Here is a 22,541-nt window from a genome sequence, read left to right as displayed (position 1 = left end):
TACCCAGATTGGCCATCACTGTTGGGCGGAAGACTGCGACAGACTGGCGACCTGTCCAGGGTGCACTCCGCCTCTCGCCCGAAACGTTGGCTGGAGATGGGCACCAGCACCCCTCCCGACCCCACCGAGGGAAAAAGGGTGCAAGAAAATGGATGGATGGATGGATGTTGGGCGGAAGAACAACTTAGTCAGCTGACCAGGGGACATTGGCATTGATTTTGCGTCTGTGTTGGCTGCCACATGAAGACTTGGCGTTTCAATCAGAATAAACCACCTATTGCTTCTCAGGATTCATTGCCACACAACATATAACTACACACTTGACTTAGTGGTAAGCTTTGTGTTTTTCTTCTTCATTTACAGCAGGTTTTGGGTTTAAATGTTTAAAATCCTTTGTTGCTGTGCTGCTACCATGACTGCAGGAGTCCAGTAAGAAAATGTTTTTCAAATTTGAAGTTTAATGTAAACCTTTATAATTAAATTACACCTGGATAATGTGCATGCTGACTAATTTGGACAGATGTATTGCCTCATTCGGCTATTTTACGTTGGATTTTATTTTTGTACTCTTGACTCATTTTGTGGTATGCTAACCAAAAGAAGCATTTTTGGCTATACATGCAATTAATGATTTTTCCTAAAAAAAATATTGCATTGGTAGCACCATATGACTTATGAACTGCCTGTTTAGTTAAAGTAGCGGTTCTCAACGTGGGCGGTACCGCCCCCCAGGGGGCGTTCAGAGGACGGCAGGGGGCGCTGGCGGACATCTTTACAAAAGGGGGTCGCTGGGATGCCTTTGGGGGGCGTTTGGTCGAAGGTCAACTTTACACCTTAAATGCACAAAAATGCCAGTTTAGACTTTGAGCAACTTGGTAAAACTGTATTGTGTAACATTAAAACATGCTTGGCTGCAACTGTATCGATGGCAGCTCTTCTTCTATTCAGTGTTTGTTAGCTTCTTGGTAGCGCCGTTCTCCTGCTACTGGTAGCTAAAATCACGATACCCTCACTGTGTATCCCTCTGAAAAATGAACCCATTTAAATAAAGAAATAAAGAAATCCCTCCATGGGTGATACCACGATTCATTTTATAGTGTTAACACCGGTGCTGTAAGTGGTCTGGTATGAAACGGGGGTGATAGAACAACGGTACCATAGCACTTTTAAATTCCAGTAATCAGAATGCAGAAATTGTTTCAGTTGTTTTAAAAGGTTTATGTCAGTCTGCCTTTTCCCCATTGATACGTTTCACGACGGGGGGTTAAAAAAAGACACGCACATTGCGTAAAACTCTGAAACAGGAGAAGCGGGACATAAAACGGAACAACGAACTAGATGTGAATTATGGCATAAAAACAGAGAATCCAACGCTGAGCAGTGAAAAATCAACACATGATGTGAAACATGATGATTAGGCGGCGCAGCAGGTGATGAGTGAATATTACTGGTGGTTAGTAAACTATCAAATAAATCTAGCAACAGAAAAGAAACTAAAGTGGACATGGCAATAAACCAAGAGAGGATAATACTAATCAAAGGAAACTAAATGGAAATGAATGAAGAACAAAATGCAAGAATAAACTAAGAAACTAAAGTAAATACAGAGGAATAAACTGGTATGGCAAGACCTTTTGAGCAATAATTAATACAGAGACTGTATGGCAAGAATAAACAGACACTATTTCCAGATAAAAGGTAAAATAATATTGTTGAAGTGCCATGGGTTTGTTGATACATCTAACACTGAGAATAAATATGTCTTACAGACCATAACAGTAAATAACTTATCACTTATTTATGCTTTTAATTAGACTTGATATATTTATTTCTTCAATATTATTTTTCATGTCAGTGTTAATGTCATGAGACTGATGACTCCATGACACTTCCAATTTGACTCATTAGGATTTTATTAAGAATCAGATTTGTTCTTTGTAATTTCTGTCCAGTAAAACTATGAATCTATAATCAATAGACGGGTCTGTATAAAGATATAATCCATGTTTCTGTCTCATATTTGTATGGCATTAAAATGACCTGGAACTTTTGTTTTTCCACTGAAAGCTCTGGTTTGCACAATAAATGCCATGTGGGTGAAGTTTTATGGATGATACTCTGATGTCCCATTCTCCTGAAGGCAGCACAGAGCTGCACCACCAGAAACTGACAAACACTGAAGAGAAGAAGAGCTATGATTAATGTAGTTACAGTTCTATCCCTGTTTTAATGTTGCAGAGCTCAGTCGTTTTGCAAATAGTTCAAAGTTTAAACTGGCATGTTGAACATCTTTTATCTGGTCATTTTGTGCAACATTTAACAACTAGAAAATGGCACAAAATAAGAATATTTTTTCCACTGATTGGCTGCTGTTAGGCCTACAGATTTTAACTTGAATGTTCATTGCATTTTTTGTAGACGCCTGTGAAAACAATTTTTATTCCCATGGCTTTTTTGTTCTCTGGGAAATTATTTTTGATGATAAATACAGAAGCAAGTATAAAATCAAAACATCTACAATAGTGATAGTAATATTAATGATAAAATAATGGTCAGTGCAAAGTAGCCTGCAAATTCTTTGGTGGGGGGCGGTGAGGGACCTGGATTAAGGCTAGGGGGGCGCTGGCCCGAAAAAGGTTGAGAAACACTGAGTTGAGTTAAAGTGTGTATTTTTTTAGTGTTTACCAGTAAACTGATATTAATTGATTAAATTGAATTGTTAATAATGACCTATAATGGCCATCTTATGTAAAACTTATGAGGCTTCGTGGATTGACAGTGAGACGTAATAATAGCTGACAGTCAGTGCCAGCAACTGGCCAGTAGATGCAAAACACAATGTGGTCACACCCATAAAGTTTTGCCATTAGCACATATTGGATGTGTTATAGTGAAGTATGCCAAGACCAATCAAATCCCAGAAGTTCAGCAAAAATGTGCTTGAGTAACAGTAGACCTTTGATTTCATTGTGTAAAATTATGTAGCTCAAAGCATTAAAAATCACATGTTCAAAGCTTAGAAAAAGTATCCAATGTCATATTCTAACAAGTGGAGATCATTTGATGAATTAAAACCAACATATAAGGATTATGTATAAATGTAGCCCTTTTTATTTAGTTAAACCAGGGTAATAATTTGTCAGTCTCTAGAAAAATATGCTTTTCTTTGCATCCTAATCACAGTTTAGCGTTATGAGCGAATGACTTTGACGCAGTAGGGGGTATTTGTGTTTAAGCGGTTACTGTAGCGGTATCCCACCATGCAGCCATTGTTAATGCCATGTTTCTGGCCAGCATCATTCTAGCAGAACAGAAGGCAAACATCAAATACAAGCTTGTTGGCAATTTATCCGAGGATGGAGCATTGCACATGATTTAGTTTTCCTAACGCATTTAGACAAGGTGTGCCACTACTGAAGGTGAAGTACAGATTCTTACGAAACTGATTATTACGGGATTATCTCAAGTTGAAAAGGCTTTGAGATAATAAAACTCAGATTAGAATATACAGATGAAGGTAAAAGTTTAGCTAAAATGTTCCCCAAATTCAAATTTCATAGAAATCTAGACTGATTCACAGGCCTGGTTTCAATTTTATGGATTTGTGGATATTTCTCCCTTTCTTTTTCTTTTTTTTTCTTACCCATAAGCAGTTCTCTTTTCATGTGCCTTTCTTCAGAGGAGTGTAAAACATTACATTTCAGAGATAAACATGAACACTAGAATGCCAGAGGTTTTATTCACTGAAGGCTCATGAAATGTTTATGGTGACTTTGTGAACCGAGTATGAAAATATACTTATCTCTCACATTTCTTTCAGACCTTTTTATTGTTGGACCAAAAATGTGTTTTAATCAAATGAAATTGTGGTTCAAAATACTTGTGGTGAAGTATCGTTTTTTGCACACAAAAATTTGTGGGAAAGAAACAGTTGACTGTAGCAGTATTCTGCTATAAGTGTTTTATAGAAAGCTAACTTCTCTGGTTTGCTACAAATAAGGACACATACATTCATGTCCAGATCCACCACCGTGATTCGATCTTAATGAGCTTCCAGGTGGGCCAGAAATTCAACACAGAATTTGAAGACTAAAATAACAATTTTAAACTGAACAAGTTTGTTTGAATAACCCGCATCAATGGGAGGTGAACAGGGCATCTTCGGTAATGGTTACGTCACTGAGCAGCAAACTCAAGGGAGAGGCTTGAATCCCCACAGAGGAAGTGCTCAGAGGGAAGCTCACGTTCTATGATCCTTTTCAGTCTGTGCAGCGATTCTCCACAGATGTCAGAGACACTGAAACTCTCCAGAGTTACAGGCACAATTCAAAATCCAATATTGGGCTGAATAAACAGGGACTGGTCATTACAGTGGGTTAAGCAAGAATCACATGGTGGTGCGGGGGTTGGCATCAGGATGTCGGATGTGCAGTCCGAATACTCCAAATCCACCTTGGGTAAGCCATAAAGAGTAATCTGAGGACATGATTAGGTGAGACACAAGAATCGTGAGTGCAGGGAAAGGTGCACTGGATTTCTGGCAAATGTGATAAATAATCTGGCTGGGAAGCAGAGACTAGAGAAAGATTTAGTAGTGCATGGCACAGGTGAAACATGGAGGGAATTAGGCATGGCGCAGATGGACTGAATCAAACTGATTAGGAGTCAGAAACTTGGCATGAGCAGCATGGTGACTTGAATATATGTCAGAGACGTGACTCATTGCAGATTCTCTGTTACCACTATACGTTGTTATCCAACCCCTGGAAATGTTTGTGTTTTTCCTATATCTGTGCAACTCTTTTGGGATGTATTTGAGAAAAGGAGCACCAGATGAAGAGCAATTTTTCCATTTACATGAGGCAGCACAAGCAAAAACAATATGTTAACCACTATTGCTGACAAGTATCAGCACTCTGGGGTCTCTGTAGACTTTAAACTAAAATACTGAACAACTGACAGCCCCTCCTTTCCATAGTCATGTATTATAACTAAAGAGATGATGTAAAGTCAGCAGAAAACTGTTAGTGCCTCAAATATATTCAGAAAAGATTAAGACAATGACGGTTGGATCTTGATTCAGTTTCTGATACTGAGCATTGAAGTTGTTTTGCTCTTGAATAAATAACCATGACTCATTCATCTCTGTATAGAGCCTGTGGGCAACTGCAGCTCATGCCAACGCATTATATGTCTCATACAAGATAAGAGTAGAGGTCTGGGCAGTATGATCAGCCAGTCTTGTTTGGACTGCAGTCAATATGAGTTTCATTTTTTTTTTCCTATCGATTTGCACATTCCTCCAAGGTATAATCACCCATTCATTGTGGAGATGTAGCCAGTGCTGTAGTTGAGCAAAAACAGCAACAGCTGAGTATGATATTGTCGTACACTTAATAAAGATGGACTTTTAAATATCTGTACAGTTGAAAAGATGGGCTTTGATTAAAAATCAAAGGCTAAGGTACCTGAAATCTAGGAATTTCTGTCATTAAAAACTTGTAAGTCATTTTCAGCAACTCGTAATGAACACCCTTGACTCGCAGGGTTTCTGCTTCAAAGGCTCGACTAGTGGGAGTTCTCTCTATTGAGACTAAGAAAGTGTGAAACATTTTCCAATTTTCTGAGATTCTTTACCACAACATATTAGTCAGACCAATAATTTGATAGGTGACTGAAAAGAGGCACTTGCTAGCATAATGCATTGTCATTCTTATCGGTTGTATTAATAATGAATACAAAAATGCAATTATAATGATGGTATAACATATATGAGTTGTTGGGCCCTCCTGTTTTCTAGGGTCAGTGAATCTTGAAAACCACATAAAAAGAAATCACACTTACTGTCACAGTCGTGTGTAAAAATACTCTACTATCAGACAGGCCAAAGCAAACTGTGATCATCTTGAAGCACGAAAAACATTGGATCTTCGCTTTCATTAGAGCCTGTCAGATCATGTACACTTATTAAAAATCACCTTCAATTTCCTCCAGACATTGTGATTGCAAAAAGCAAGTCTTCATGTTCTTTTTGATATGCTGATCACTCGGCTTATTCCCTTAGACAGGACAGCAAGAGGGTAGCATGGTGGGATCAGCATTAGTAAGCTGGAACGCACAAAAGACTTGGATAATAGGGTCATTATTGACAATGAAACACGATGAGAGATGTACTCATCTAACCTGGACTGCTCTCCCTTCTTAAATGATTGTAGAAACAGAGCACAAATGATAGCCATAATATTGAGCTTAAACATGCCTTTATATGTGTGAAATGCATCTCATATCTAGCCCACATGATTTCTCTCTTCTCTTGGCTGTAGTGATGAAACGGCTAATATCAGCAGCAGCAACTGAGTTCGACCAGTGTTTCTGTCTGGGTGTAAAGGTAACCCTGGTGTTTTGTTATTCTGCAAATAAGAACATATTTCACCCTTTAGAAATAGTCTGTATGAGATTCTGATTCTTCATTTTCACACTGACACATCATCTTTGTTGCTGCTTCCCAAACTTCCAAGCCAGGAAATGGGATGAAACTCATTTTTGTTTGTATTAGAGTTGCCTACCAGATATTTTTTATTTATTTATTTTTTCTTCTACTGACCTCTCAAAATTCCTCTTGCTGAAACCTGTATTTATTCTTATGGTGTTACTGATTTGAACATGAAGAAAATATAATAGAGTAGAAAAGCCCTGTTGTGGGCTAGTGCAGAGCTTCAATCAAAACTCTGGAAGCTTGTTGACGAAGAGTGTGTGAAGTTCCTTGCAAAGTTATTGAACTTCTTTCTCTGGGCTTTCTTTTTTTTCTGCCAACGGCTTTTTATATTACCTGGCAGAACTACTTTTTTTCTTTTTCTCCACCTCCTCCCTCTAAAGCATATGAAGACGGAGCCTGTGGTTTGAAAGGCTCACTGTCCCTTGATTAGGTTCTGCTGGTGTGTATGAGCAGTGAACCGGAGCCGGCTCGTGGTCGGAGGAAGCGTAGTGGGGTTGCAGCGACATCCAGCCAAGTGGCTGGATGTTGATAAGTTCATTGTTGTTCTTCCTGTGTGCCCCAGATAAGCCCCAGCATGTTGCGAGTTTGCCGCAGCAAACACAACAGCGGCGGCAGCACCCCCCAGAGTAAGACAGATATGGCTGGTCAGACTACAGTGTTGTGACAGATTGTCATTCCCACCTCTCAGGGTGTTTAGTGTTAATTTACTTGTCTGAGTACGCAGGCAAACAAATTGGCTGCATTCAACGCATACTGCGTGACTCCTCAAAGAGCATGCAGTATTTATGCACAAACACAAGAGTTTGAATAACTTTTTTAAAAAAAGAACTCTACACAACCGAAAAAAGCATAGAATCCTGCTGTGAATGGTCCAATTAGTTGTAAGAGTAAAGTCTTACTCCCTTAATAGAGGGGTTTAATAGGGTTGCAAAATCAACAAATTCCAAGGATTATTCAATCTGCAGCAGGTTTTCCTTTAAGACTGTGAAGGGTTCAGTACCATCTAATGCTGTTTGCAGATTGAGAAATTTGCTGTCTTTCAACCGTTCTTTTTCTTTGAGGATCCCAAAGTAGCTGAGGTAAGGGATGTTTGACAGCTAGCTTTTGATGAGTTGTTCTGAGGCTTGTGTAACGTCGGGAGGGAGGAGAGTGAACCAACAGATGAATTATGAAAAGATTGACCTACAAAAAAGACCAGAGGGTCAGCTAAGATTTTTTATTTAGAGAGATATTGTTCATTTTATTTAACAAATGCATGTCGTTCTGAAAATATTTCTAGTGGAGGCTTGAGGGAAGACCCATTTTTTTAGATTATTCTAGAATTATGCAGCGGAACATTTTTTTTCTCAGTCTTACACTTGACACATTAATTACAGGTGACATTTTAGATAAGTGTGCGGAATAAAAACGGTCAGGAACATAAAATGGTTTCTTTAAAATCTTCATGTCCTCAAATCAGTGGCACTGTGATGCTGTTCTAAAACACAAGTTACAATCCAAGACAAGCCATGTCAAAAGCAGATCAGTGTTCTTGCATACCATTTATTTTATAACACAAGAACATTCTCTTCTTTTGATTAAATTTACTGATTGGAGTTTTTTAATTATCAAAAATGTGACAAAAGATAAATCTGTTATAAACATCACACTATGAAGTCATCCTTCTTTGTTAATCTTTTAAAAATAGTTTTCTCCTTGTGTCACAAAAAAGACATTTCACCATAACGACATGATTCACATTTTACTAATCGTATAAAAGTCAATGCTTCTTAAAGCCTGTTTCTTTGCTTGTAGTATTAGGAATATTGAGCCTGTGTTTCTGAGTGTGTAGTGTGCAATAATCGGCAGCTTGCATTGTTATTCAATCTATACGGCATTGATGTTTTGTCTAAAGCCAGTCTTCCAGTGGATGGCCATGCCTAACTGCTTTGTGGGGGCTCCAGAGTCGGGGATTAAACGAATCACAGTACTTTTCCAAAGTCTTTGCTCTTTGCTGAAGTGGGATAACAAAGAGTGGAGCGCATGTAGTTCAATAGATAAAACAATACCACAGTACAAGGCTTGCAGATTGTATTCTCCTCATGGGTACAGCATCGCGTTACTTTTTTGAAGGTCAAACATCCATCTCCCACGCCACATAAAAGGGTAATACATCTGCACAGGAAATATGTTGTACGTCTCGTGAAAGCTCTGGACGTTGTTGGCAACGGAAGGAAACGGTTGTATCAAACTGACGGAGTAACGTAGGACTGAGTTGTAAATCAGAGACGCATCGACAGGAGCTGCTCAGCTCCAGATCTTTAGACACTTCATTGCAGTGATAATTTCTTTTGCTGAAGTGAAAGGAATCACTTGAGAAAATGTTAACCTTTTGTGATCTGTCATATAAGTTAGTTATGAAACTGCTAGGGTTAATTCGCTATTGCTCAAATGTTGGCCTGATACAAAGTCAAAAGTTTACTCTGGTGTTTTTGGTGGACTTGCAGTAGTCTGAGCAGCTGCAGCTGGTGGGGAATGTTAATACAGCTGGTGTGGTTAACTTACATAGCTTTAACCTAGTAAATTGAATTGTTAATTTACAAAACCAGCTTAAAATTTGACCATGCTTTCCAGTGAAATCGATGGCAGTTATTACAGAGCTTTTGTCCCACAGTTTTAATTTGCTCAAAACAACTAATATTAGGTCCCATTAAACATTATTTAATTTTAAGATGTATTCTTAATACATAGAAAGCTATATTTTAATATGTAGATTTATTAATACATTCTGCCACAACTGGTCCTTTGAGGGAATTCATAATCTTGATGTGGCCCAAAATAAAAATTAGTTTGACACCCGTGGTCTAAATAGTGCAGTACTAAATTTATCAATTTATAATCACTTTATTTTAAGATTTGGAAAAACTAGACAAGTTAAGCAACTAATGCTGCCAGTCAAGCTGTAGCTAAATGTCATAGAAAAGTGTTGTAGATGAAAGAATGATGGAAATTCTTTTGAATTAAAAGCATAGACCCAAAACCTCTGCCATCTTTCTTGTTGCTTTTAATCACCTTTTTAACATACTATTTTAAAAAACTAGTAAAGTTCAACTCCTTGGTTGCGACTGAAATAAACTGTTTGTTGCTCGAACAGGGGTTTTGATATTATGTAATGTTTTTCTCAGTTTTAAACTCTTGCCATCGTTTTGTCAGCATATTCTAAGAAAGACTTCGGTTAATGTCATGTGGGATTTTTCCACCGATAAAAGCAAGCATACCAGACACAAAAGGACAAAGAAACGGTAGCACTCGCCACACATTTGTATCTGAAATGATTCTCAGGGTCACCGTGTAAGCCACATGCTCCATTCCGCTTGAGCAATCAAGCGCTACGATGTTTACTCTCTGTAATAATCAATATGCGACATACACAGGGATGCTAACAATGATCCCTAAAGACGCATTGTGTCAAGCCAGGCTGTAGTTTTCATTTGGACAGATTTTCTTACCAGGTCTGAGATGTGTCAATTTGTAGAGGGCATAGGATACATGTGTCCAGGTCAGTGGTTAGCTGATTTTGAGAATGACATTCTTAGATTTACTGTTTAACCCCTTATTGTTTCAGGTCATATAATTTCCTATTGTCAATCACAGCTCTGTTCTTCTGTCTTAACTCAAACAATGCACACCATAGGAGTAAAACTTTGTTAGGATCAATTTTACTCAAGTATTCCACTGCTTCTGAACGTACAACACATTTCTTTCTTGATGTCAGCTCACCTTCAGAAAATCTTAGTGTCGTGATTCTTGTTTTATTTAGGTAAAATAAGCCTCGAGACAATACATGTAGTTAAGAGATGTTTTGAAGGTAATGGTTTTGATCTGTCTTGGGTTATTTTGATTACTGAGCAGAGAGCAGAGTGGATCCACAGGCGGTTATGATTTATAGCAGACATAAGTTGAAGTGAGTGATTTCTTTCTGTTTCCATGCTGGACAGGCAGGTGAAATATGGAGGAAAATTTGAGAAGAACCAGGAATGCAATCCTTTAGGTGAAAATAGTTATTCTTGGCAAAGCTTATCGTAAGGAAGATTACTTGAAAGGACACTCAAGATTATAGGAGGTACACCAGTGGGAAAAGCAAGGAGACACTTGTTAGACAACAGATTATAACTTGAAATGCAATACAGAGAGATCAATTACTGTGGTAGATTCAGGAGAAACCAGGTGCCACTGGAGAGTCTTTAAATGGTGACTTGATGAGCTAATCAAAAACAGGTGAGTTGACAGCTCAGTAGTAGAAGTTCTATTATCACAGAGAACAGCATTACAGGAACAACATGACAACACTGGGTACCTGCTGTGGATTTGTATCACAATAATGCTGCTTTTTATAATGTCTAAGCTGGAAAGTTACTGAAAAACTAAAAACACCTCTACTCTGATGGTGGGGAAAAAAAAAAAAAAAACGTTTAGAAAAATTAACACTTCTGGGGCATATGTATAAAGGTGTTTTCTGGTAGTGAGGATTTTTGCGAATTTGCAGTAGTTTGTTCATGGTACTGAATATGCAACTGGAGACAAAGACCAAACTGCTCCTAAAATAGCTATGCTGAGCAAAAAAGCAGCTCTCGGTACTGATGCAAGTTGCCAACATTTAAATAATTCATTATGCAGCCATTTGTAGGGAAGGCTACACATATTTATATATATTCATGTAAATCACAGCTAGAACAAATTGCACGGCCAGAGCTCTTTGCATAATGTAGATTACATAGGAAAATTATCACTGGTAGAAGACTGGTGTTAATTTTGCTGGGAAAGAAAAAGTGATGACTGCAACCTGCGGTGCTGCTGTCTGTACAAATAGCTGCCGGTCACATTTGTTAACGGTAGGTAAAATTGATCCAGTCTTCCTCTGAAGTGTGACTTTTACTTTGCAAAGAAATTATCTTAAAAAAAGGGGAGACTTTAAACCTCACCATTGGGTAGCATTTAAACTTAAGCATTACATGAAGAGTTTAATAAGTACATTCCTAATAAATGAACTCTGTATTTGTGTGAGAAATATAAAATAGTATGGCTTGGCTGATATGATGCAGGTGAGATAGGGAACTGGCATTGAATGATTGAAGGGATTGTGTCGGACAAAACCAGCTCATATCAAACACTTTGTTTTTCATTAAATGGAAACTAACAAGATGTAGTTGCATTATTATTTTTTTATGTTATAATTCTGACACATGATATTGTGCTTGTAGTCCATCTGCTGTCCTTGGACTGGTTTGTTCCTAAATGTATTTAGTAAAAATCAGTGTTATATCAACAGTGCAGAAAGAAAGCAAGAAAATTGATTTTTGAGGAACAATTGAGGAGATTGCTCTGTTTTGTGAATTTTACCCTCAGCCTTTTTGTATTAAGCAACCTTTTGATTCAGTTGGTTATCTGCAAAACTGGCCATGTCATTGAGTCATGAGCCTCTTTCTTAAAGTGGATTTATTTAGCAACATGAATAAGAACAACTTGTTATTCATGCAATGCTGAGGTACCTGGGCTACTTGGCAAGAATGTTAAATTGCCCATGGGGAGAGCCAAGCAATCCCCTCACTATGTTTAAGTATTCAAGGTGACTTTACCAGCAGGGTCATTTTAATCGTTTTCTCTCAGCCATTAAACTTTTTCTCTTTTCTCAAGTAGGACTACAGGGCTTTTATAATTTGTCCTTATGAAGACCGGAAAGGTAAATTGGCAGACTAGGCTTCTGGAAAATATTAAAACATCCTTTCACAAGAGGAACATTAAAAGATGAAGCAAGTATAAAAGAAAAAAAATATTTGAATCAATCTGCAATATAAAGAAGGACTTGCTTTTACACAAACTACTCTAAAATTAAATCTCACAGTCTCTATGTGTGTGGGTGCATTAGGTATAAACAACACATGGAAGCCGATGGTGGCTGGATGCCAATTAAACTGGGATTAAGGTATTTTCCAGCAACAACATATCTTTTACACATGGAGATTATGTTGTTTTCCTGAAACTGTTTTTCTACAAGAGAACAAATGGGTTGACCAATGAGACATAACAGAAATCGTAATTGCTGTTTGTCTCAGGATGGTAAATGACTCAAGTGTTTGTTTGGTTCATTGCACAGCGAGTGCTTTCTTTGCGAGGACTGACGTGCATGTTGAATCAAGTCAACATTGAGATGAGAGACTGCAGTACAGGAGAGCTGCAGTCCTGTTTAATCTCTTATTACACAGAAGCAAAGATTGAATTTGCTCTGGCCATAGATTGACACTAGGGATTTTTGCACAATAGCAGGACACACTTTCCATTCATAACACAAATTCCTTATTTGTGTCTGAATAATTTAGCCGAACTCTCTGAGATTATTTCTGATTTTATAATGTTGCTGTGAAGTCTGAATTTTGTCCACTTAAGTGAAAAAGATTTGTAATCTGTGTTGAATCTAATACATGAAAGTGGGTTTTATTGGCAGTATGCAAATGATTTTTGATCATGGAAACAAAAGCTAACAGGCAAAACGATGAAGCTGTTTTGAGGTATTGAATATGTGCAAAATTGTGGTTGCATAACCTCCTTATTCTAAAACTAGGGGCAAAAACAAATCTGACCCTAAAATAGCTTTACTGAATTGATGGTGAGTCTACATTGATGTTTGTCCACATTTAGTTGAAGTGTTGCTTGAAATTAGGACAATGCCCTCCCATATTTATAACAACATGTATGTTAATGTAGTTTCCAACCCGAATAAAACGATTCATATTCTCAAAACCCTGGGCTATTTGCGTTATGCATACTCTGGAGGAAAAAAAAAAAAGTTTGCTGAAAACTCATAGTAATTTTTAAGCTGGATAAGGTTGAGGTGCAGGACGAGCAAGCAGATGATCAGGATGCCGCACTGCCAGATTCTTTTACTTTTCAAGTGAAATTAACTGGGTGAACCTAAAAAAAACAAAACAAAACAAAACGAAAAAAAAAAGTTTCTATTTGATACCGATATAGTCAGAAAAGTAGATTTATATAGACACCATGTAGCATTTTTATAATCTGATACATTTTAAATATCTAAATTTCAAGTATTGCATCACTCCACTGTCTTTTACAGTTGGAGAAAGAAAGAGGTTATTTATCTAATAGTTCACAACATAGTGATCTTTTTTTTTTAAAAATTTAACAAATACATTTTCATAAAAGCTCCTCACTGCGGCTTTAGCTGACATTTATTTATTATTTATTTTGTTTTTGATCTTTGATCACTTCCGTTTCTGCTATTTCGGCTGAAGAGAGGACAAATGAAACCTGATGCAAAAAATGGGTGCAAATTGTTCCCATGTGTGATTCTTGATAGAGATTGTATTGCTTTAGAAACTACTACTCTTTCTGTGATTTTTGTGGAAATATTATAAACATTTGTCGGTGGTAAGCTAACATGTTCCAAGTGAAACTTCACCCTTTGACCAAAGGTATAAGTTATGTTTCCTGTCGGCATTGTTTAGTGTTTTCTGTGTGAATCAAAGTGGGAAGATGGAGCTTGGCTGCAGTAAATCCCACCCAAAGTGGGCTTGGCATGCGAGTGGTGGAGAAAATCTGGAGCTGAGGAGAAATGTTGGCCTAAAACAGTGTTAGACAGACTGGGGATGATTAACAGACTGAAATGAACAAACTGGACCATATTCAACCACATTGTTTATTTTCAGCTACAAATATGGGGAGGGACATATTCCCACTGTCTTCTGTAATACACTTTAGTTTTGAATAAAGTAAAGTTACATGATTGTTACAAGACATTTGAAGCAACTCTCCCAATTATTGAATCAACACCCAGGGTTCTACGTACCCTAAAGAAACTGACTCCCACCTCTCCAGCTGTCTGCACTTTTTTCACCTTTAACCTCCCCCAAATTGCAAGCCTCACTCACAACAACACGAGTGAGTACTCTTTATTTGCTCTGCTTGCAAAATTGTGCATATATCGAACAAGTTTAAAGTTGGAATCAAACCTATTTTCACCTCGCCATCTCTTGGTGTCTTTTGTTCTGCAAAGGTGTTCATCATAAATAGGTGAACTATGTGAAATATCTTAATTGTTGTATCAGATTGGTCTTCTCAGAAGCAGCCCCCTTTTAGCGCTAGCTGTACACATGAGTGGACTACGTATTTGCAGAGGTAAGCAGCTACTTATTCCACTCTGTAAATTCAGCTTAAATGAACCAAACAAATCGCTAGCAGAGTATGCACTCCCAGCTTCATTTTGTTTACCTCCTCATATAGTGATGCATTACACCTCAGTGCCTTTTATTTAAACAGCTTAACAACATGTTGAAACAGTTTTGAAGCCTCCAATCTTTGGCAACAATCCATCCCATCTGCTCCTCCTCGCTCTTTTAATAGGATTCATCAGTGTGATCGCAATCGCGGAAACTCTGCGAGGTGTGTGACATTTCTCTACTGGAGCACAGCCAAGTTGGGGCAGTCTTTTTGAATCTCATCAAACGGCACCCCATGTATTTTACAGCAGCTGCTGGCAGAGCCTCCTGTGATCTCGGCTCACCTTGAAGTGGACTATTCTTCCTGTCCCCTACACTCTGCGTCCCATGCATAATCATCCGATGTGAAATTTTAAAAGAACAACTTTCCAAGCTACCACAAATTACCATTTGCCGCCTGTCTTGGTTAATATGTAGAGTCCCGCACTGGGAAGCTCGTTAGGAAATGGACCAACTTTGATTGATTGCTCTGGTTTCCATTCTCATTCATGTAGAAAATTGGCAAGGCTGAATAAAGAACACCTTAAAACAAGGACTGAAGTGTTCCTATGGGACATGAGAGAATTTGTTTGTCTAAATTACTTTGATGGCTTTTTGTTCCTATGTTTGTCTTTTCACACCTTTCACCTAAAGCCAGAGCTTTTGAAATTCTGAAAGGAAAGATAAATGATCTGGCCATGCCTGGACTACAACAAAAACTGCTTCCTATTAAAAAAAATTAAAAAAAAGCTTTATAAAGTGCTTTAAACACAAGCATCCTTACAAATTCTTCTTATCTTTGTGTTCGTCTCTGTAACTGATTCTTCTCTCTATGAAGTAGTGTTTTAGTATAATTAATATTTTGGTATAATCACAATTACAAACTTCGTTTGCATTTAAACTGATGCAAACTGAGCCATTTTCATCTTTCCAAGTTGGCACACACCTTGGCGCGGCAATGCAGCTGACAAACTGTTTCAGTGCCTCACCTGAACATTGAATGCTGAGAATCAAAACAGTGACCTGGTAGTGAATTTTTAAAACTTCCAAAACATGATACTGAAAGGACTCTCCACGGCCCTCTTCAGTTTGAAAAGGCAAAAAGCAAAAGAGTGTTTTGGAAGCCTTTTGGCAGGAAACAGGAGAAGCTAGTGACTGTGGAGGAGCCTTCTATGCTCCAAAGTAGTGCCTACAAAGCCAAGTAGTGCTACCAACTTTATGTACCGTCTTAAAAACAGTGTTTATAAAAACACATGCTGGATGTAATGCTTAATATTACTGTTTAATACAATTTATTTAACAACTTATCAAAAGCCTTATTATGCTGTTTAATGGTAAACTAGTTAAAGTCTATGGGTAATATTAAAATATTTGTTTATCTTTGTGTTTGTAAGAAAGTGTAATATGCGCTGCGCATTTTAGTGTTTAAAAGCTAGCAATAATTTATCAGGTTTAAGATTACATACAAAAACAAGCTTTTTATTAACGACTGAAGCTGAAAAAAGTAGACTTGAACCCAGTCAGAAACCATGACAACATACACAGTTGACTGGAACCACCAGAACAATTGATCAGGACTGTGTGAATATATTTATCTGAACCAGGATCATTAAACAACTGGTCCCACAAGCGAATATCATGCTTATTCCTGATGTGAGCACTTCTATCAAGTTTTAACTTGTCTATTATTTTTGCTGCATAAGTTGATCTTATGCAGCAACATCAACTTATGCAGGTTTGGATTTTGGATAGAACTCCAACAAAATCTCGACTCTGCATTTTCCTTTGGTTTTTGGGTTGGCTTTTGACATAACCCAATCATTCTTGCTCTCCTCAGCTTTGCTTTTAACACCCTCGCCTGTTTTGCTATCCTCCCTTTAACACTACCACAGTGAAACGAGAAGTATGAGAGGCCAGCTTCCTCTGACACCGCATGAGGATGCGAACAGAATGACTTCAGCCATCACTACTCTTCACTGTAACACACAGAGACACACACACATTTCTCTGGTGCTGTTAATTCCCAGTTCTAGCACACGGCTTCACGGCCATATGGTCTCTTCCTCGCTTCTCTCCTGTCCCACTGGGTAAACAGGCGTCAAAAAACAGCACTGCTCTCAGATGGCTGTTTAGCTCCTGATCTCCCCTAAACAGATCTCTTCGCCTGTCTCATTAGTGTTGAACGTCTCGGTCAATATCTTCACATTAAATTCTCAGCTGCTTGTGTTTGCTCATATTCAAAACTAGCATTGGCACTATAGTCCTTCTTTTCTAGTGTTTGCTGTCACCATGTGTGTCCATAGGTTTTAATAAGGCACTATTTCCATGTCTAATGATAAAATATGTATATATTGTATGTGGTAATGTGGAGCATTCATTAATCTAACCCATATGCTTCATTATCTAACTTGTGAGTGGCATAGAGCCAACATGCAGGCTTGTTTTGCATTCTCGTTATCCTGAACTTTTTAAATTTTAACTGTCTGTAGACAATTTGTGTTTGTTTCTTTGAAGCAGCCGGTCCTTTTGGTAAGGAAAAAGAAGTGCAAAATAATTCAAAGCAATGTCATTTTCCCATTGAGCATAATACTAAATTGCTGCAAGATTTATGCAAGTAATACAGAAACGTCACAGACGTGACACCTTGATAAACTTACCTAATCACATGCCATGCGAGGAGATGATCTGTCTGCACTGATGAATATTTACTCACATTGCCCCGCTGAAAGTTTGGAGCTGCTGTCACCTCAGATCTGTCTGACTTGTTTTGTAGAGCAATGAACCTTCAGCCAAAGATGAACAGGTGATTACAAATGAGAAATTACATTTAATACCTGATGCATTATTTTCTAGATTTTGTTTCTTTGTTGTTGTATTTATTTATTTATTTATTTTTGTATCTGTTGGCGTGTAGTAGTGATGAAGACTACATGCTGATTATAAATGGGGCCATATTACAATTCACAGCGCAATGCATTATGGCCCCAACCAGCATGTTGTCACACTGGGTAAAACTGGGTTTTGCCCGGGTGAGAAATAACTCAGCATGAGATTAAATATTTCGTGCTGCATAAATCAGTATGTGCATCTGGCCTCTCAGTTAGTAGGGAAAGAAGTATGTTACAATGTATAATGCAGCTGAAATTACTCTATGCTAGTTTTACAACATGCAGGGTAAAGAAAGAAAAAAGAAGACATTTTTAATTTAGATATCATCTGGTTTAGTTAGACCTTAGATTTTAGACGGTGTTTACAATCCTTCAGACTGTAAAGGTAGCATTGTTTTCCTTGACTTATTTAAAGAAGTGCTAGCAATAATAATGGAATGAGTTTTCTTTTGTATTTCAGAGAAAGGTTTGAAAAGGTGGAGTTTTAAAAAAAAATCACATTGCTCTGTGACATCTGTACAGAAAATAATACAAACCCATCAAATCAATTAATTGAATTTAATTGTTTTATTTATTTTTAAGTGTAAAACATATTGTTCAGTTCAACACTTCTGTAGTATACATAAAGGACTGTAGCTCTGGGCTTCCTGCACTAAAGTCACCTCTTTGATATTCAGCACTCTTCAGTTTTCATTTCATGAGTTTCTACATTATCATAATTCAAATAACCATATTTCCTTTTCTGAAAAATTTCCAATATGAAAGCTGATATATGCTGACAGTATAGTATATACTTGTATTATGAACTTGCCTTTATAGTGATGGATTCATGATCTATTTGAAACCTTGTTTCCATGGTTCCGAAAAAATAAAATAATAAATTCAGGCATCCAGTGTCACACATCTGAACCAACATATGAAGTAAAGGGATAGAAAATTTGTAAGTACGGGTAAGAGCATTAAACTTTAAGTTTTTTATTTTTCGTTACCAATGTGAAAATTGTTGATTTCTTCTTACCACAGTCGAAACAATTATTTATGCTTAATTTTGTTTTATGTATTTTTCAAACAATCAAATTTTATTTGTATAGCACATTTCAGCAGCAAGGCATTTCAAAGTGCTTTACATAATAAAAAAAACAGCATTTGACATTGTATAAACAGAGAGAGATTTTGAAAAAAATCAAATACTAAAACATTAAAACCCGCACCCCTTTTAGGACGTCAGTTAAACGTCCTTTAACTGGGATTCTAACCCTCTGGGACTTTAGTCAAAAACGCCATTTGACAACGTGCTTAGTACCGTAACTGCTAGAAACGTCTTCCTTTAAAAAATGTTTTCTGTGTAATACGTAATGTATTATAATTGTCATTTATGAACATTCGTATAAACATATCTATTTACTTCTGGGAATATATTGCTTGAACATTAAGTGATCTTCCTGTTTCACCATTTTACAGCCCAAATAAGCAACTAGAGTTATTACTTTTGGTAAATACAAACATTATTCTAATGACTAGAAATCCTTCTTTTTCCCTAAAGAATTATTTAAAAAATATAAAATATTGTTTAAATATTTTAAGATCATTTTTAAGATCATTGCTTAAAAAAGACTCTTAACTACCAGAAGCATATTTTGCCATTTTTGTCAACCACCTCGTTTATTTAAAAATGCGCTGTGTTGCCACCCTCTGTACAGGTACTGTCTGTTTCCGTATGCCTGGGTTAAAGTTTAGGCTTTCAAAATGTCAAAGACTGTAATTTTATTGAACTTCATAGGCAATAAAACTCTTTCAGGCTAAATGGCTCAGCAAATTTACATTCAGGGCAGGTTAACAAGTAATGCGGCGTAATCAGATTACTTTTGATTTACTTAAATTGCAGTAAGTGGCTACCCTGTTTTCTTTTCCTTCCTCTCCACCATTCTTCTTATTCCTTTTTGTGCTTTTTCCATCTTAGCCTTCATCCCTTTTTTCCCCTTTTTCTTTTCTTTTTTTTCCTTCTTCTGTGCTGTGTGGCACTGAATGAGGTCCAGTACAATGGTGGTCTCATTACTCAAGCTCTCATGGCAAACTAGTCTCGAGGGGGAGCGAGCACACTTTTTAAAAAAGTGCCCTGTCACATTGAGGCACATGATTTGCATTTAGGTTAAAAATCAGCCAGGACTCCTAAATCGTATTTACAGGCAGAGGGAACTCCTTCGTCATTGCGCCTTTGGGTCATCAGTTATTGTCAGACCTAATCTTGTTAAACTCGCAAATTTAAACACACACATATCCACGCACATATGCATCGCCGTATCAGTGAAAGCAAACAAAGTGTTTTTGTTTGTAAACAGGTTATAATCTGTATGAGGGTTCTGGCCATTATCCAGCCTGAAGTGCTTTTTTTTTTTTTTTTTTGCCAATAATCAGCCTAATGGGTTGTCTGACAAAGTGGACTGATGCTCACACAGCGAGGTGAAGCACTGAATTGTAATTGTATACATGTACTGCCCAGGCACAAAATATTAATGATATTAGCTTTTATCATAAATAGTTTAAGGCAGGGAAGTGCTTACATGGATGGTGTCGAGAGAATAAGTTGACCATCCACAAATGAATGCATGCAGTTTGCCAGATGGTTTAAATGGGAATCAGAGAAGGAAGAAGGAAAGCATTTTTTTTTTTTTATCAGGCTTGTATATTAAAAGTTCACATCAACACAAAAAGCTTTGTGCTGCTACACTTACACGCAGTAGTTTGTACATGATATTAAATGCTATTATAAAAAAAATCTATATGAATGATTGCAGGACCGTTTTATCATGTGGTGTGCCAGAATTTGAATGGTAATGCTCCTACTGCCAACAAAAATAGTAACATCAAGTGATATTTGACATGCAGAACAAAATTGGGGAAGTGCCAGCTTAATTACAGCTGGCAGGATGAGGCACATGGACATTTGTAAAGAAAAAATGAAACGAAAAAACTAGGAATTGCTAAAGAGCTCGATCTGATCCGGCCAGATATTTTTGCAGTGTAAAAAGATTGGTTCTACAGGAGTTCAAACATAAAAAAAAATTTAAAAAAATGAATAAATGAACGTTTTGTGCATTATTATGTGCCGTCATTGCTGAGGGATAAGCATCACTGGAACAATGGGTCTGAAATTACTGACATTTTTAGAGATGTCACTATATTATTTAGATTTCTTTCTCTGTACTTTTTGATCACCTAGGCATGAAAATGCTGTGCTATTTACATTTTATGCATCCCACATATTACGTGAACTAATTATCATGTTACAACTTCTGAGTAGCACATCTGTAATATCTGTAGAATATGTGCCTTTCTAAATTCCAGAAATCATGTTCAAAATATTTTGTGGCTGTGTTTGCTTCAATATCAGATGTGTAGAAATGTGTTGCTGGAGCATTGCATTCTTAAAGTAACATGATTTTAGCCGAGTGAAATTAATGTCTGAGATGTCAGTATGGCTAAATTGGGATAGTTAAGTTATGTTTTTAATTCCAATCTGAAAAAAATGGTTTTATGTCTGTTTTTAGATATTGCAAAGGCCCTCAATTACTAGTTGTTATTATTAATCTACTCAGTATACATCTAAAATACCCACAGGCTTGACCTGTAATGACTACGTTTACCTGTTAGGTTAAATGTTAAACAGATATATTCAAACCTTTGATCTTTGAGCGTCCATAAAGTGCAGCTGCAAATGCTGTGCTACTTGCCTCTGAGGTTTTTCACAGTGGGCTGTCAAAGCTTGTGATGAGCAGTAAAATCTTGTTTGCAGCTATAGATCTTTGGTAGTAATCAGTTTAAAAGTCTTGTGTGGCATAAGGTTAGCCTGTGTTTATATATAGATCTCATTCCGAGGTTTTTCATTTTGTTGTAGATTTTGCAACATGGGAGACCTTTGGTATTTTCACACTTTATATCAACTCTCTTCTGCAGCTTTCCAGTGGTGCCTTCTATATATCTGGCAACTTTTTGGACACGCATATCTTTTGTCTTTCCTGTTGATCAAACCCAGTCCTGATTGAAATTATGAGGAGCCACAGCTGTTCTTACAACATGTAAAAGAACTTTGATATCTGGCAGATGGTTCTTTAATGCACTGTGGCCCTTCAGTTCACCATTTATCTGTGCTGTCCACTGTGGTCATCAATGCTGCTTTGATATCTTTGTTATATGATTTATTATTTAGCAGCTCTATATGAACTCACTCATACTATCTCTTGCAGTGGTGCTCGTTTCCATAGTAAATCGTCAGCAGTGCAAGAATTCACACTGTCTAAAATAAATGATGTAATTTATGTTGTGGAAATATAAATTTTAGCCAACAATAACAAAACTAAAAGTCTGTTCACTGATGCCAAATGTTTAACAGTCACTTCAAATAAAAGTGTACAGTTTGCAGCTTTGTTCCTTATTCCATTTATTTATTCACCTTATAATTTATTATTCTGCCTATTTCTTGGTTATTTTAGTTTAGTTGTTTTGTAAAGATGGTGTTGCATCCTTTGATCACTCAATAAAATCTCATCCTAAATGTCATGGACTGTGTTGGTTTAAAAATATCTGCAAAATAACTTTTTCTGCAAATGATGAACATCCCATTCACACCAGATGAACAGTGTTTGATGGAGTGTTTGATGGAGTGTTGGTGATCCCCAAATTCTTGAATATGCACAAAACTAGTTGAACATGCAGCATGTTCAGCCTCAGCCTCAGTGCTGGGAAGTATCAGTTAGATTTCCGTCTTTGGTCTTTTGGTGCATGCCTTCAAGAATCGTTCATGAGTTTAGTGTGATGTACAAAACAAAACCAAAAAAAAACATCCATAAAGCTCATGTATTCGTAATGTTTCTTCTTTCTTCAATCCGTGTGTGGTTTTTGGCATAC

The 22,541-nt window shown here is 37.2% G+C and overlaps 1 protein-coding gene across 5 annotated transcripts in view; it reads left to right on the top strand.

Annotated features, from left to right (window-relative positions):
• Positions 1–22,541, top strand: part of astn1 (astrotactin 1) — a 357,456-nt gene that overhangs the window by 44,681 nt on the left and 290,234 nt on the right. The window lies entirely within an intron of this gene.

This window comes from Poecilia reticulata, chromosome 17 (assembly GCF_904066995.2).
Source record: "Poecilia reticulata chromosome 17, P_reticulata-male-v2, whole genome shotgun sequence".
NCBI lineage: Eukaryota > Metazoa > Chordata > Actinopteri > Cyprinodontiformes > Poeciliidae > Poecilia > Poecilia reticulata.
Note: the sequence above shows the minus strand (reverse complement) of the source record. Positions and strands in the feature narration are given on the sequence as shown.